A 13,685-nucleotide genomic window follows, 5' to 3' on the forward strand; every position below is an offset into this window, starting at 1 on the left:
AGTATGGACAGTAAAAATAATTACAAACATCATTTGGAAACATGTTTACAAATTAGTTACAGATTTTCAAAAACTACGTACGATCTAGCAGATTGACGATTTTATTATCTCCCTTTGCTAACTCTTTAGTGTTAAAGATACGATTGTTTGGGGAAACATGACAATATGTCATACGAGTTGGCGGTTTGAAGACAGACGATGCCGTTTTGTAGCATTTCTTTATGGACAAATACTCCATGTGAAGAGGTTTCAAAGACAGTTTATGTGAATGACTATAAGAAATCGGTAGCTAGATATTTATGCTCCTTAAACAAATCACATTGCGGGAAATCTATGACGCAAGGCCCGCCTGCGCCTGTGTCTATTTTCACAATCACACGTTGGAATTTTTCGGTTGTTTCATATCATCAGAGTTCTTTGGAGTGGATGAGAAATACTACATGTGTTCTCCCAGATCACTCGGTCAGTTGTATTGGATATACGAACCGGATATGGGCATATATCATTAACATTCGGGATGAGCAACATGCTTGTGGAAAAATGCTTAACTGGCTATGGCCAGTATGGGTGGCGGTGCAGGTAAGTTTATATGAATAAATCATAAATGTGTATTGGTTACTTAAGCTAATTTCACCATACTTTATTTTAATCATTCTTTTGCTTTGAACCATAAATAATCTGTCGACTAATGAATATTAGTGTGTGTGTGTGTGTGTGGGGGGGGGGGGGGGGGGGGGGGGTGAAAACTATGTAAAAATATTATACTTTAAAATGTAGGCCAATTTAGAAACACTTCTGTTTTCCCTCTGCCAACCAGTGGTTGAAAGTAACTTTTTCTTCCACAGGCTAAAATCAAAACACATAAGCTAAAATGAAACTAATGAATCATTGCTCTTTTTTCATGTTATCTCAATGAATGATTCATCAACCCCACCCCCACCCCCACCCCATGATTACTGAACCTGGTGGGTCAACAGTTACACATTGTTTAGACAACTCAATGACATATGCCATATGGTGATATGTTGGTGTATCTTGATCCTCACCACTCTAATCTAACACATGTACCACAGGTTCAAATTTCATAACACATCAGGGTTGTTTCTAGGGCTTTTTAAAGATAAGCCCCAGACTCATGGTTTATGAGCAGCTTCAATCCCATGAAAATTCACAAGTCCCATGAATTTTCATGAGTCCTTTTTGTATCTGATTTTTGAGAAAAGTACAAATGTTGATTCCACATAGTTGTTAATCATGATGTCATCGCAGTGGGAATTCAAAATTAATGATTTTTGTTGATTTTCGTAGCCATGGAATAATAATTAAAATAGGAAACACTATTTGTGACAACTGATTCCACATCGAAATCCTTTAAATTTTCTTATAACCAGTATAGATACATATTTTAAAATCCAATCACAACCCACATAGTTGAAAATACATATTAAAAGTGCTCTTCATTAGCTAATTTTTATCACATCAAATATGAAGACCTCAAGAATCTATTTTATTTTATTTTGCATGAGATGAACAATTTCAAACATAATTTTTAATTAAATGAATATTTCTTATCAGCAAAAATGTATCGGATGTAATGATTTAAACCAAAAGTCTGTATAGCTTACCTGATCACAATTTTTCTGTAATTATAATGTCTGTTATACTTGTTGTTTACATCATGTACATAATTTGGTAACTTGTGAACTTGATTGAAAATTGAATTATTGACACCTCTGCAGGTATCAAGATCATTGCCATCACCACAAATTGATAGTTGGTACTTCAGCTTCATTGAATGAAATATATTTACTTAAATTCCAGTATACAAGGAATCTGTTCACTGAAATTCCAAGAAGATTCCATGATTTGCTTGCCATACAACAAACAACAGATTATGGACATGATTCCTAGAATTAGAACTTGAATGGGTCAGACTTGAATACATGCATTTTAGTCATGTAGCAATATTAAAGGTATACATCATGATATCTGCTTTGTATGTATGAAAATGAAAAACCGTTGTTATTGTAAATATACACATGCATATGTTTACATGTAATATATGTATTGTTCAGGTTGTTATATTGTCCTGAATATGAAAGTTTGCACCCGTCAGTCATGCCAATTGCTTGGTTGACAACAAACTTGGCATACTGATACACCACAGAGCAGATTATCCTATTTACCTCACCTGAGTTGAACATTTTAGTTGGTCTGCTTGTAGACTTTTCAAAATTTATCTTTTCTACAACCACTGAGCCATTGTCAGTCAATCTAGCAAAAATCATCCTTGAGAAAAGGGGATTCAAGCTTGTTCAAATTAAATGAAGGTTCATGCGCCCTTCAAAGGGGAGATAATCAAATATGGAATCATTCCAATTTGTGGATTATCTAGATTTTTAGTTGGGATCTAATATCATGAATATGGTTTCTGTAGATTGAACCATTTTATAAATTGTGTATTTCAATGTGATTTGAAAGTTGAGGGATAAAGGTACCCCACAATTTGTGTAAATTGAATCCCCATGAAAGCTAATGTCCACAGTAATCAACAAAAGGCATAGATAGTGGGAGGCAGACTTGGGGTCAATTACTTTAAAATGTAATACATTAAATTATCTCATATCTGATTTCATATCACTTAGATGAAATTTAAAATATTTACCTAAAGTCCTTCAATTGATTTCATAACTTTTTATTAAAAATTTCCATTAAAAATTCAATTGAATTATTCATAAATGACAATTGAATGAACACATTAAAAAAAAATTGTCTTTATTTTAAAGAATGTATTTTTAATGTATTATGTTTTAAGAATTATTAATCACTTTCATTGAAAAGAAAAACTTAGATTATTTCATGAAATAAGAAATGATATGTAATTCAAATGTGATTGGAAAATAATGGTCATTACTGGCATTTTTATGAAAGTAATGCATTACATTACAATTACTTGTAATTCAAAAATGGGTGCATTACACATTACACCCCATTACTTTAAAAAATGTAATGATGACAATGCATTACCATTACACATTACCATTACCCCAGGTCTGGTGGGAGGTTCTTTTTTTTTTTTTTTTAAATCTTCTCAAAAACACTGGGCCAGAAAAGTTAAAATTTACATGAAAGCTTCCTTAACATAGTGTAGATTCAATCACCATAGGGGATCAAAGTATACTGGAATTTTTTTTAAATAAATCTTCATAAAAAACAGGTACTACCAGTAGTGGGGTTAAACTCATAGATATTGCACAATTTAAGTTTGTTCAAATTGTGGTCCTAGAAAGTAGGGTATGGCACAATAATTGATCTAAGTTTCATTTGGGTATATGTATGGAACATCTTTAAAAATATTCATTTCAATAACAGGTGACCATGATTAGGCTAGCCATATCAATATGCATGCATGAACAGGTTTTCAAATTTTTGTATGTTCAATTCTGGGCCCTAAGGGTAGGGGTGAAACACAATTGGAGATTTATATTAGACTATTCAGAAAATTGGTTGAAACAAATGTTTAAGACGGTGTAGGTGTCACAGAGCCACACTAAATCATATCATAATACCAACATTCCTAAGTTCATTTGAAGTGTTTTCCCTCAGTAAAATGAATCGTTGGTTTATGGTTACTCAATGAATCATAATTTACATTTATAGGACATATATGCTTGAAAGAAGATCTTTAAAAAAGATGTTTTCTCAATAACAGCAAGATCGTGTTAGTCATATTGGTTTTGAGGCATCCCCATGTGTGAATTCAAGTAGGCTGTATCACAACTTTTTGGGCTAGATTTGGGTCGCAATATAGGGTTAAAATTTTTCATGGGAATAAAGATTGGAAACAAATCTTTTTAAAATCACCACAGCAGGGTCAAGATGACTCGGGTGAGCAATGCAACCCATGAGCCTCTTGTTGGTATTTGAGGCCACAAAATCAAATACAAAGTTCGAATCAATCATGATATTAGAAATATTGTTCAATGTCTTTAGACCCCTTTGTTTGACAACAAATGATGAGTTGTAATTGATTTTGAAATATGTTATATATTTTCTTCTTCTTCAAAATAGGTGTTGTACTTCAGGAAAAGGGGAAGCGTATTTGTTGGAAGATGGATAAAGAAAAATTGGAGCATGCACTAGACTTCTTTAAATCCTGCTTTTTTATCAGGTACACAATAAATTATCAACAATGCCAAAGTATGTCTTCATCCAATGAATATGATTAACATTCATTGAAATGACTCACACTGCACTCTGAAAAAATACATCCCATGATTACCCAATGTAAAATAAATTTTTAATAGCAACTGACATACATTTATGGAAAATATTTGTTTCAATGCATAGGTGTTTTTGACGTTGTGCAATTTTTTTTTAAAAAACAATGTCTCTGATCCAACAAAACTATTTTCAGGTAACATCATTGAGTACAAAAGAAATGCACCTTCACAGTAGACAACTTATAACCTTTCGACAAGAAATTGGGACTGCCTGCCATTCAACCATTGTACATATATGAATTTACCAGTCCTGTTGTGAAGAAACTTATTTCATCCTCTTTCAAAGGCCATGCTATTTAGGATTTTAACTACTTGTCCTGCATCACAAGCTTAAAAAGACTTCACAATCTGGCTGCAGATGGAACTGCATGGTTTGAAATCCTCATAGGAATTCTGAGAAGCATGGAGGCCTATAAACCAGATAATGACAATATTTCATAGTTCGAGAAGTACCAGAAAAATTTACTTGCAGCAAAATTGTACATAAAGAGAAACTCACTCAAGCATGAATGTAGAATAATTACAAAGATGCAGAATATATATATATATATATATATATAGAGAGAGAGAGAGAGAGAGAGAGAGAGAGAGAATTATATGGTGATATAATTAAATTCATTGAAGACAATGGGTATGGCATATCAGTAGAGAATCATGATTCATACGGTGATATTTTTCAATTGTATACTCGTTTCAGTGCAATGGCATTGTACAAATAAATATTTTAAGTGTTGTAAGGGAAAGTGGTTGCTATGGTGATATGTGTAAACATATTGTCTTTCATGGGTCCGACATGTCAGTAAATAATTACATGTTGATATATTTGTATTATATTCTCATTTGAAGGCAATTGGAATTGTACAGTTTGAAATTTTTGCTTGTTGCTAGGGAAAATTGGTTGCTATGGTGATATAGTTAAATCTGATGTCCTCATTGGATTCAACATATCAGTAGAAAATCACATATTGGTATATTTGCATTAGGTTCTCATTCCAGTGCAATTTAATCATACAACTTTAAATTTTATGTGCGTTGCTAAGGAAAATCAGTTGCTATGGTGATATGGTTTAAGTCTGATTTCTCCAATTGGTCTGAAATGTCAATAAACTAAAGTGAACCCTGATGATTTGTATTTATTTTCAGTTAATATAATCATTTTAATGCATATATTGCAGATATTCTTGTTTTATTGTGTTGGAAATGGGTCTGAAAGAGTTGCCTAGCAACCGTTACTATGTGCATTTCCGACTCTTTTTGATTTTTATATTGAGTACACTTAGTATTGATTGTTTAGAAAATATGTATCAAAATTTGGCACTTTTCGGATAACTAAAGTAATATGTATTTAAAATACCTTAAAATTGTCGAATTTACAGAAAATTGATAAATATTAAAACAATGCCTATTCCAAAGTCCTCTACAGATACCATATAATAGTATTTCATTAGTATTGTACATTTTTATATTGAAGTAACCTTTACCTTGCATAAATAAATTATCATTATGTTTGAAAAATTATTATTTTCATTTTTATACAAATTTTAAGAAGTATGTATTTCTGCAGTTTACAAAACCCAATACAGTGGTTGCTATGGAAACACAAATGCTTTAATTTCCATAGCAACCATTGATGCACAATGTTTTTACTCTGCACGTCTTCATATATCATTATTATGAAGAGTTATGGAAAGTTTCATGAAAATCCAAGATTATCAGTGTGCCACCTTCTGCATGATTCTTACGTGGACTATTCTAAAAAAAAAAAAAAACATTTCTTAACCATAATTTGACATTAGTCAAATTAATTTAAGTATCTGATAGACATTGGAAGAAATATGATATTAACAGTACACAGTTTGTTCATCTTGTTTTAATTAATTTTATTTGTGTAAAGTCTCTAATTTAGCATTTCTGTTAAATTGAAGTTTTAGTAATTTCCAGTTATACATGTGCAAATCATACCATTTTATTTATCATCAAATTCTATGTATTGGTTTCATACATGTATCATATATATCTGTGGATTCAATTAGTACAGTACTTTTGTAGATTGTTTGTAGTACTGAAATGAAAGAGCTACAGAATTATTGGCTCTAGTTACTTTCGGAGAGGAACCTTGTTCCACAAACTGGTGATTGAATCACATTATGTTTTTATCATAATATGTAATGCAACAGCTTTACAAGGATATTCATATGACTATTTGTGTTTTTATAATGTCTGTACCTGTGTGCAATTCATGATGAGTAATAGGTTACAGACTACTAATTTGACCCCTATTTCATTGACCACGCAAGTAGTGCCTGTTTATAAATAGAGGTTTTTTCTTAAAAATTCTTGGGGATGTATGTGGGGTGGATTTGTGTTATTATAGGGCATATATGGAAAGAAGAGGGTCTGAAAAAAATTAAAAACTTCTAATAATGGGAAATTCTGCTCTTAAGTGTGTAGTAGGAAGGGTGTAAATAGGCCATTGTTTACCTGCTTCTCAAAGGGAAAGGGAAATATGCAGGGTAGGGGTTACTTGCGGTGTCATAACAGGACTTGTGTGCGGTGGATTTTCCTGAGATTCACAAATATTTTTGGACTTGAATTGCTCGAAGTCTGTACCAAGTTTCAGGTAAGTTGAGGCGGTGGAATTTTTTTTATTAATTTTTATGTTATAAAGGAATGTATAGCAAAATAATTGGTAGTCTGTGTCCAATATTCATTTAATGACAGGAGATTATCAATATGAAGGGGAATAACGTGTATTTTCAGAATACTTAGATGTTTCATGATAAGAGTTATCCTTCTTGTGCATTATTAAGTATCAGAATTTATATTTATGTATTTAAACCTGCATTGAAGACATTCTAGATTCCCTAGCAAGCAATGCATATTTCTCAGTTTTAGACTTGAAGAGTGGTTATCACCAGGTAGAATTTAGGGAAAATCATAAGCAAAGAACTGCATTCACAGTTGGGCCACTTGGATTTTCTGGAAGATAATAGAATACCTTTTGGACTTGCGAATGCTCTGGCATCATACCAAACGTTAATGGAAAATTGTCTAGACGACTTAACATCTGAATATCTGCTTCATTTATATTTTAAGTCTCATCATGTTTTCGAAAACATTTGAAAACCACATTAAAGGGCTTTCATAAAGTATTTAACTGTGTTAGTAACAACAGTTTAAAACTGTCTCCAAAGAAATGTGCATTCTTCATGAACAAATTAAAATATTTGTGTACTCATGTCGTCAAAATATGACTAATCAAGGTCCTGCAGATCTTTGAAGATTTTTTCCCTACATATCTTCATTTAAACTCTGAATTTCCACTCTTGAAAGAAGCTTTCCTATAAGTTTTGTTTTTGCTGGTCCAATGGTTCTTAAGATTTTTTAATTACCCCCATCCTATTATCCTATTTTAAAGAGGCATGGGCACGATTTGAGTTGAAAATGTTCAAATTATATTGTCCCATCTCCAATGTTTACAATGCTCAATTAAGGTATTTATAATGGTCAGCAAAAAAAAAACCTGAATGTCAGTTTTCGAGTTACAAGATAGATACAAAGCTCACAATTCTTTGTTACATGTATGTAAAAAAGACTTGTGTCATAGTTTTGTTTACATAGGTTGAATTTACTCGTAAAAGTCGCTTGAAGCATATTTTTCAATTTACAAGATTATCTAATATATATATATATATATATATATATATATATATATATATATATATATCCAAATTAGTTTTTTATGATTAAAAATCACAGTGTCCAGTATAAGATATTATGAGTTAGCCTGTCCCCCTTAACATATTTTGTAAATATTTAAATTTTTCACTACATGTATATTGTATATTTGTATATACTCTGACCTTATTCGTACTCAAATGTATTTTTATATAATGTACCTCATTGTACCATATATAATGTGGTTTGAGCGAAAAACTTAACTAACTGAATATCAAACTCCCCGTCGAGGCCTCATTACGTCACCTACGAATAGAATTTGTGAGCAAACGTTTGACTGAATATGTCATTACTGACAATAGACATGAATATCAATTTCACACGACTTTAAGAAAATTCTAAACAATTTAAACCCCCATTATCAATCACCATCAGGTTCGAGCGTCATCCATGGTTTAAGCCTATATCTCGTCACTATTTTATTTAGTCATGTAAAGGTAACGAACAACAACCTCCAATAACCAAACAAACATGACCTTCACCTTTGTACAACATTTACTAGTTATGTTACGAGTCGAACGACAATATATGGTGTGCTAATCTGTATCAGTCAGGATAAAAAAAAAGAAGAAGAAGAAGGTGTACTTGATTCAATGATCAATTAAACTGATTACTCCTTTGTAATTACATTTTTTCAAGGATTAAATGCATTAAATCAGGCTAAATGAACATGCATCTGTACCTGCAATATGGCGCAGATAGGCCGCATTCAGTTTGGTGAACTGTGTAGCCATGTTATATACGTGTATGATATTACTTTTTCTCATTATTTTTTAAATTTTGATTTGATTTGAACATATTTTATTGAATAAATATACAAAGGGATGAGTTACAACTTCTAACAACTTAAAATATTTTTATTATGTAATCTTTTTGTGTGGTTTTTTTTTTTTTTTTTTTTTTTTTGGTACATGTACATTATATTGCGTAATAGATTTGGATATCTAAAAACAGTACATTAAGTCACATGTAACTTATAAAGGACAGGTGTTTTTTTCTATCTTAATGTAGCCTACTGTTTTACATGTTGAAAGCAAGAAAAATACATAAAACTTAATTTTTTTCTGGAACTCAACAATAGGCCTGATGAAAAAGAGCAAATATTATTTTAATACACATTTACGCATAAATATCAAACATTTGTTTATGAAGTTTTTAACAATATATCATCTTTGGAGATGACATATCCAGTGCGAAATGACACCTGATATCCTGATGCATAATACATGTAACTTCAACATGCACATCAAGAAGTTTTCTTCAACGATAAACACAACGTTTCATCCTTTTCACACAATTTGTACATGAATGCTGGCTATGGTAGATCCATTCCATGAATGTTTGAAAATATATTCAACAAAATATCCTCTTTTTGGATCAAAATTTAAATGGGAAAGACATATTTCCTGATGAAATGTTAATCTCACTAGATGCACTACAAGCGGAATCATTTTAATGACAGGAACGACAACTTTCCATCTTTTTCATACAATTGCCATCTCCACATTCTAAACACCTTGGCTAGTCTCCACTAATTCATCCTCAGAAACATCGAAGAACAAATCCAGATTTAGATTTAGATAATTTTTTGGTTGTGGTCTGCAATCATCTTTTTCTATATCTAGTATGTCACTCAAAATGCCATCTGTATTGACGCTTTCCTCGGGATCTCTGGATTTTGATTGAGTAAGAAATATATTTTCTCCATTCGATGAGGACATTTTCAATCATGAAAGTTTACATGGGAAGTAAGTGAGTTATGATTTAAATTTGCCTGTTCATCAAGTCTATCAAGTTCAACAATACACCTTAATATTTAAATGTTTGTTATGCGCCTCAGTCTCCAGACAATCAAATGTGTTCCAGTAGGATAAAGTCTTTCAACTGTCCATTCAGTGAGAGAGAAAAAAACTATTATCGGCCCTTCGGGCCTCCAACAGTTCTTTCTCTCAAAGAATGGACAGTTTTCGGACTTGATTCTTTGCTTAGAAAACCTCTCCCGTATACAAAATATATTGTGTTATACATGTACAGATCAAGATTGTCGTATCACAAAAATATAATAATCGTTATAATATACTATTAAGATAATATACAATAATATTCTATACATATATGTATATAGATTTATGTATACCGATGTGCATAAGTACATAATTTTGTTTATCAATCATCCAACATTTGCATGAAAAGTTCACTCGTCTATTTTTGAATATGATGAAAAATATACCATATAATCTTCTCCGTAAAGTACTTAAAGTTAACTGTTAAAGTGATGGCACCACCCCCCCCCCCCCCACCCCCCACCCCCCCTCAACATCTCTCAATGGCATAGGAATATATATCAATAACTAATAAAATATTTATTCTATACAAAAAGAAGAGAAACCTAATAAAACTACGTTAGCGTAAAGGAATATATAAGGAAGAATTCTTGTCTTGCAAGACAATAACTATTTAATCACCAAAACTACACATTCATGTGCCTGTTTTGAGGTTTAAAAGTGTTTGAAATAATTAAATACTGGCAAAAATTCATGGTGCTCACTATCAGGGATTAGGGGATGAAGCCGATTATGAAACAGACATTAATATATGCATGACTGGGAAATCAAGTCAATACTTTACAACACTACATATCAGCAAAAATATATATCATAATATACAAACATCAAAATGCATTGTCAATTCTATAATTAAAATTGGTCGAATTCCTATCATAGGTTGAAAAATGACACTTTCATTCCTGTATTCAAAGGTATATAACAAGCCTAAAAGATATCCTGAAAGTTAGACATAATTATATCTTTCCTCCCCTGCTTTATGAATGTCTTAGAAAAATTGTCGCTGAAAAAACCCCAAAGCATACATCAGTCAGTTTTCTCCAACCCTCAACAGCAAACATTTCACAAAACCTCCAAGGTCTGTAAAAATCTTCATTTTATTTACAGGAATCCAATTTCATAACCTTGAGCATGGAAGGTCTGTATATGTCGCCTTTTTGGACAAAAAGCGCTAATTCGACACTGTCTGGAGACACGGCCTTATGGACGATGTTATAATTTCTGTGTGTCCTCTCATCGATACACTACCACTGTCATGTATTGTTTAGATCAATTGAACTCCGACTGGTTCCATTTTGTCGAGGAGGAATAATCTTTTTATTTGGTCTTCATCAAAGATTTCCTGTGAGAACAAAAACCCAACATTAGCTGATGACAACTCCGGTATTGCCCTGTCGACTTTATAGTGGATCACTACACCAAAATGCTATGTAATTTAACTCGCTAAAGCATTGCATATGGAATACAAATTTATCATCGAAAGCTCTGAATTATTTTTATAATTGAAGGGGGGGGGGTATTGATGTATTAATTATTTTTCAAAAGTGTTTTAAATTAGGCTATTTATTTCAAAGAAACAAGAACATGATTAAATACATATCATATGAATTGTTAAGATTGAAAAAAAAAAAACAAATGTGCATATACAATGTATACTTATATAAATTTCTCTCTCATTCTTATAAGTTAACAAATGGCGATCACGTTTTGACAAGAAAGGAAAGATAGCAAAAACTATGGAACGCCAAATATATATTCAAATATTTGAACCTTCATGTATCTTCAAATAATTGTACCTATCTTCAAATATAATTGAACCTATCTGCAAATGAATTGAAGATAGGTACTATTGAATTAAAGATAGGTCTAAATGAATTAGAGATACATGTAGGTGTAAATAATTATACCTATCTCTAAATAATTGAACCTACATGTAGGTTCAAATGAATTACACCTATCTTTATATTCAATTAAAAATAGGTTCAATTGAATTATACCTACATTGTATCTTTAATTCATTTGAAGATAGATACAATTGATTTAACTATAGGTACAATTGATTTAACTATAGGTACAACTAATCCAACTAAAGGTACAACTGATTTAACTATAGGTACAATTAAAACATATCCATAAAGGATTTGAATAATTTAGGTTCAATATTCGTTTTATGTAATGAAAAATAATGAACATCATGGACATGATGGAGGGAAACGCACAGAGCATGCAGAGCAACGACCAGGTTGTAAGCAGAAATAAAGGTATTTTCAAAATATGCAAATAGCCATATACACGTATATTTAAATAAAACATTAATTGCCTCTACTGCTGGTAAAACAACATTCGGATAGAGATGCCGATAAACTTTCGCGCCAGTAGTAACGTACCGGAAACATATTCAATTATATTATAGCTATCTTTAATTCATGGCATCTGTACCCAGTGGCAGATTTAAGGCTGCTCCCCCCACCCCACCCCACCCACCCCTAAAATTTTAAAATTTAAGGTAAATCGTGGTATCTTGTTTAGGAAAATGTACTAAACGATAAAAGAAGCAATAAATTCTTCCACTCCCGCAGAAATATATGACAAAATCTTTTGAATTCTTGAATTACTTTATTGGGAGAACTTAATTTTTTCCAAAAATTCTTAACATTTGCGTGATTTCATTACTTTCACCTTATTAAAAATGATAGAAAATAGTGCAAATGACTAAATAGGAGACATATTTTAAGCCCTATAAAATCTGTAAAATCCAGGAGCTTCCGGGGACTTCGCCCCCTGATCCCCCACAAGGATTTCGCCCTGGATCCACTGGGGGCCTCAAGGCGGCCCCCAGACCCCCTGCCTCACAAAGTGGCGCCTCCGTAACTGCAATTCCTGGATCCACCCCTGGTACCTATCTTCAATTCTATCATATCTATATTCAAATCAATTGTACCTATTTCCAAATGAATTAAAGGTATGTATAATTGAATTAAACCTATCTTCAATTCATTTGATGATAAGTACAATTATTTGAAGATACATGTAGGTTCAAATATTTGAATATATGTTCCATAAAAGACAAGAAAAGGAGGTTTAACTGGATAAAATTCAGTTGTAATTGGATCACACAAGATAAAAAGTTAAGGCATGAAATATGCGACATTTACACAGTATGGATATTTACATACCCACGGTCGGTCACAATTCTTTTGAGTAAAAGAAGTGCGACCGACCGTGGGTTTCCGATGATAGTAGACAAATGGCAAATTTACATTATGAATAAAATACATGTAAACAAGATGGCTCTCGAAGCCGAAAGCTGTTCATTTTGTGAGAGAAAACAGAATGGATAGTTTGAGGCTAATATCCTTAAAACATTACATCTTTTGTTTTAAGAATGGTCAGGTTCAGGTATACCCATTAACAATGATAGTCATGAATAAAGTTCTTTCTAAATACTAAGTAGCCTAACAATATAACCCGTAGAAATCTGTTTCTTTTGTTCACTGACTGAACAGTGTTAGGTAAGTTTTAAGGGTATCTTGTGCTGCAGGTGTTTTATATTCACTCACTCTATGGTATTGAGCCATATCAACATGTCCTCCTCTGATGGGGAGAGCATTTTCATTTTACAATTAAAATAAGGATGTTAATGAAATTAACGTACTTTGAATTCTGTCATTGATATGGAGGTAGCTATGGAGCCAAATTTGGTTCTGAAAAGCGTTGTGTTTTGAAACACCGGTATATCGGATAATGCAATTATCAAAGCCAGTCAAAAGAACCCAAGATGCCCAGCTCGTGAAATGAAGTGAATCGAAAAGAATAATTC

General features: G+C 32.2%; 2 protein-coding genes and 1 long non-coding RNA gene across 5 annotated transcripts in view; 2 read left to right on the forward strand and 1 right to left on the reverse strand.

Annotated features, from left to right (window-relative positions):
• The window catches only part of LOC125677196 (platelet endothelial aggregation receptor 1-like), a 351,642-nt gene that overhangs the window by 291,022 nt on the left and 46,935 nt on the right, over window positions 1-13,685 (forward strand). The window lies entirely within an intron of this gene.
• LOC125649582 (uncharacterized) overlaps window positions 1-13,685 on the reverse strand; it is a 172,572-nt gene that overhangs the window by 141,211 nt on the left and 17,676 nt on the right. Inside the window, exon 5 of the mRNA XM_056157956.1 lies at window positions 8,391-11,207. The gene's annotated coding sequence lies outside the window, so the exon portion shown is untranslated. The remainder of the gene's footprint in view (window positions 1-8,390; window positions 11,208-13,685) is intronic.
• LOC130052589 (uncharacterized) lies at window positions 57-7,679 on the forward strand. Its single transcript, XR_008800935.1, has 4 exons — window positions 57-579; window positions 1,822-1,973; window positions 4,072-4,171; window positions 4,418-7,679. It is a non-coding gene; the product is annotated as an uncharacterized LOC130052589 (long non-coding RNA).

This window comes from Ostrea edulis, chromosome 3, assembly GCF_947568905.1.
Source record: "Ostrea edulis chromosome 3, xbOstEdul1.1, whole genome shotgun sequence".
Lineage (NCBI taxonomy): Eukaryota > Metazoa > Mollusca > Bivalvia > Ostreida > Ostreidae > Ostrea > Ostrea edulis.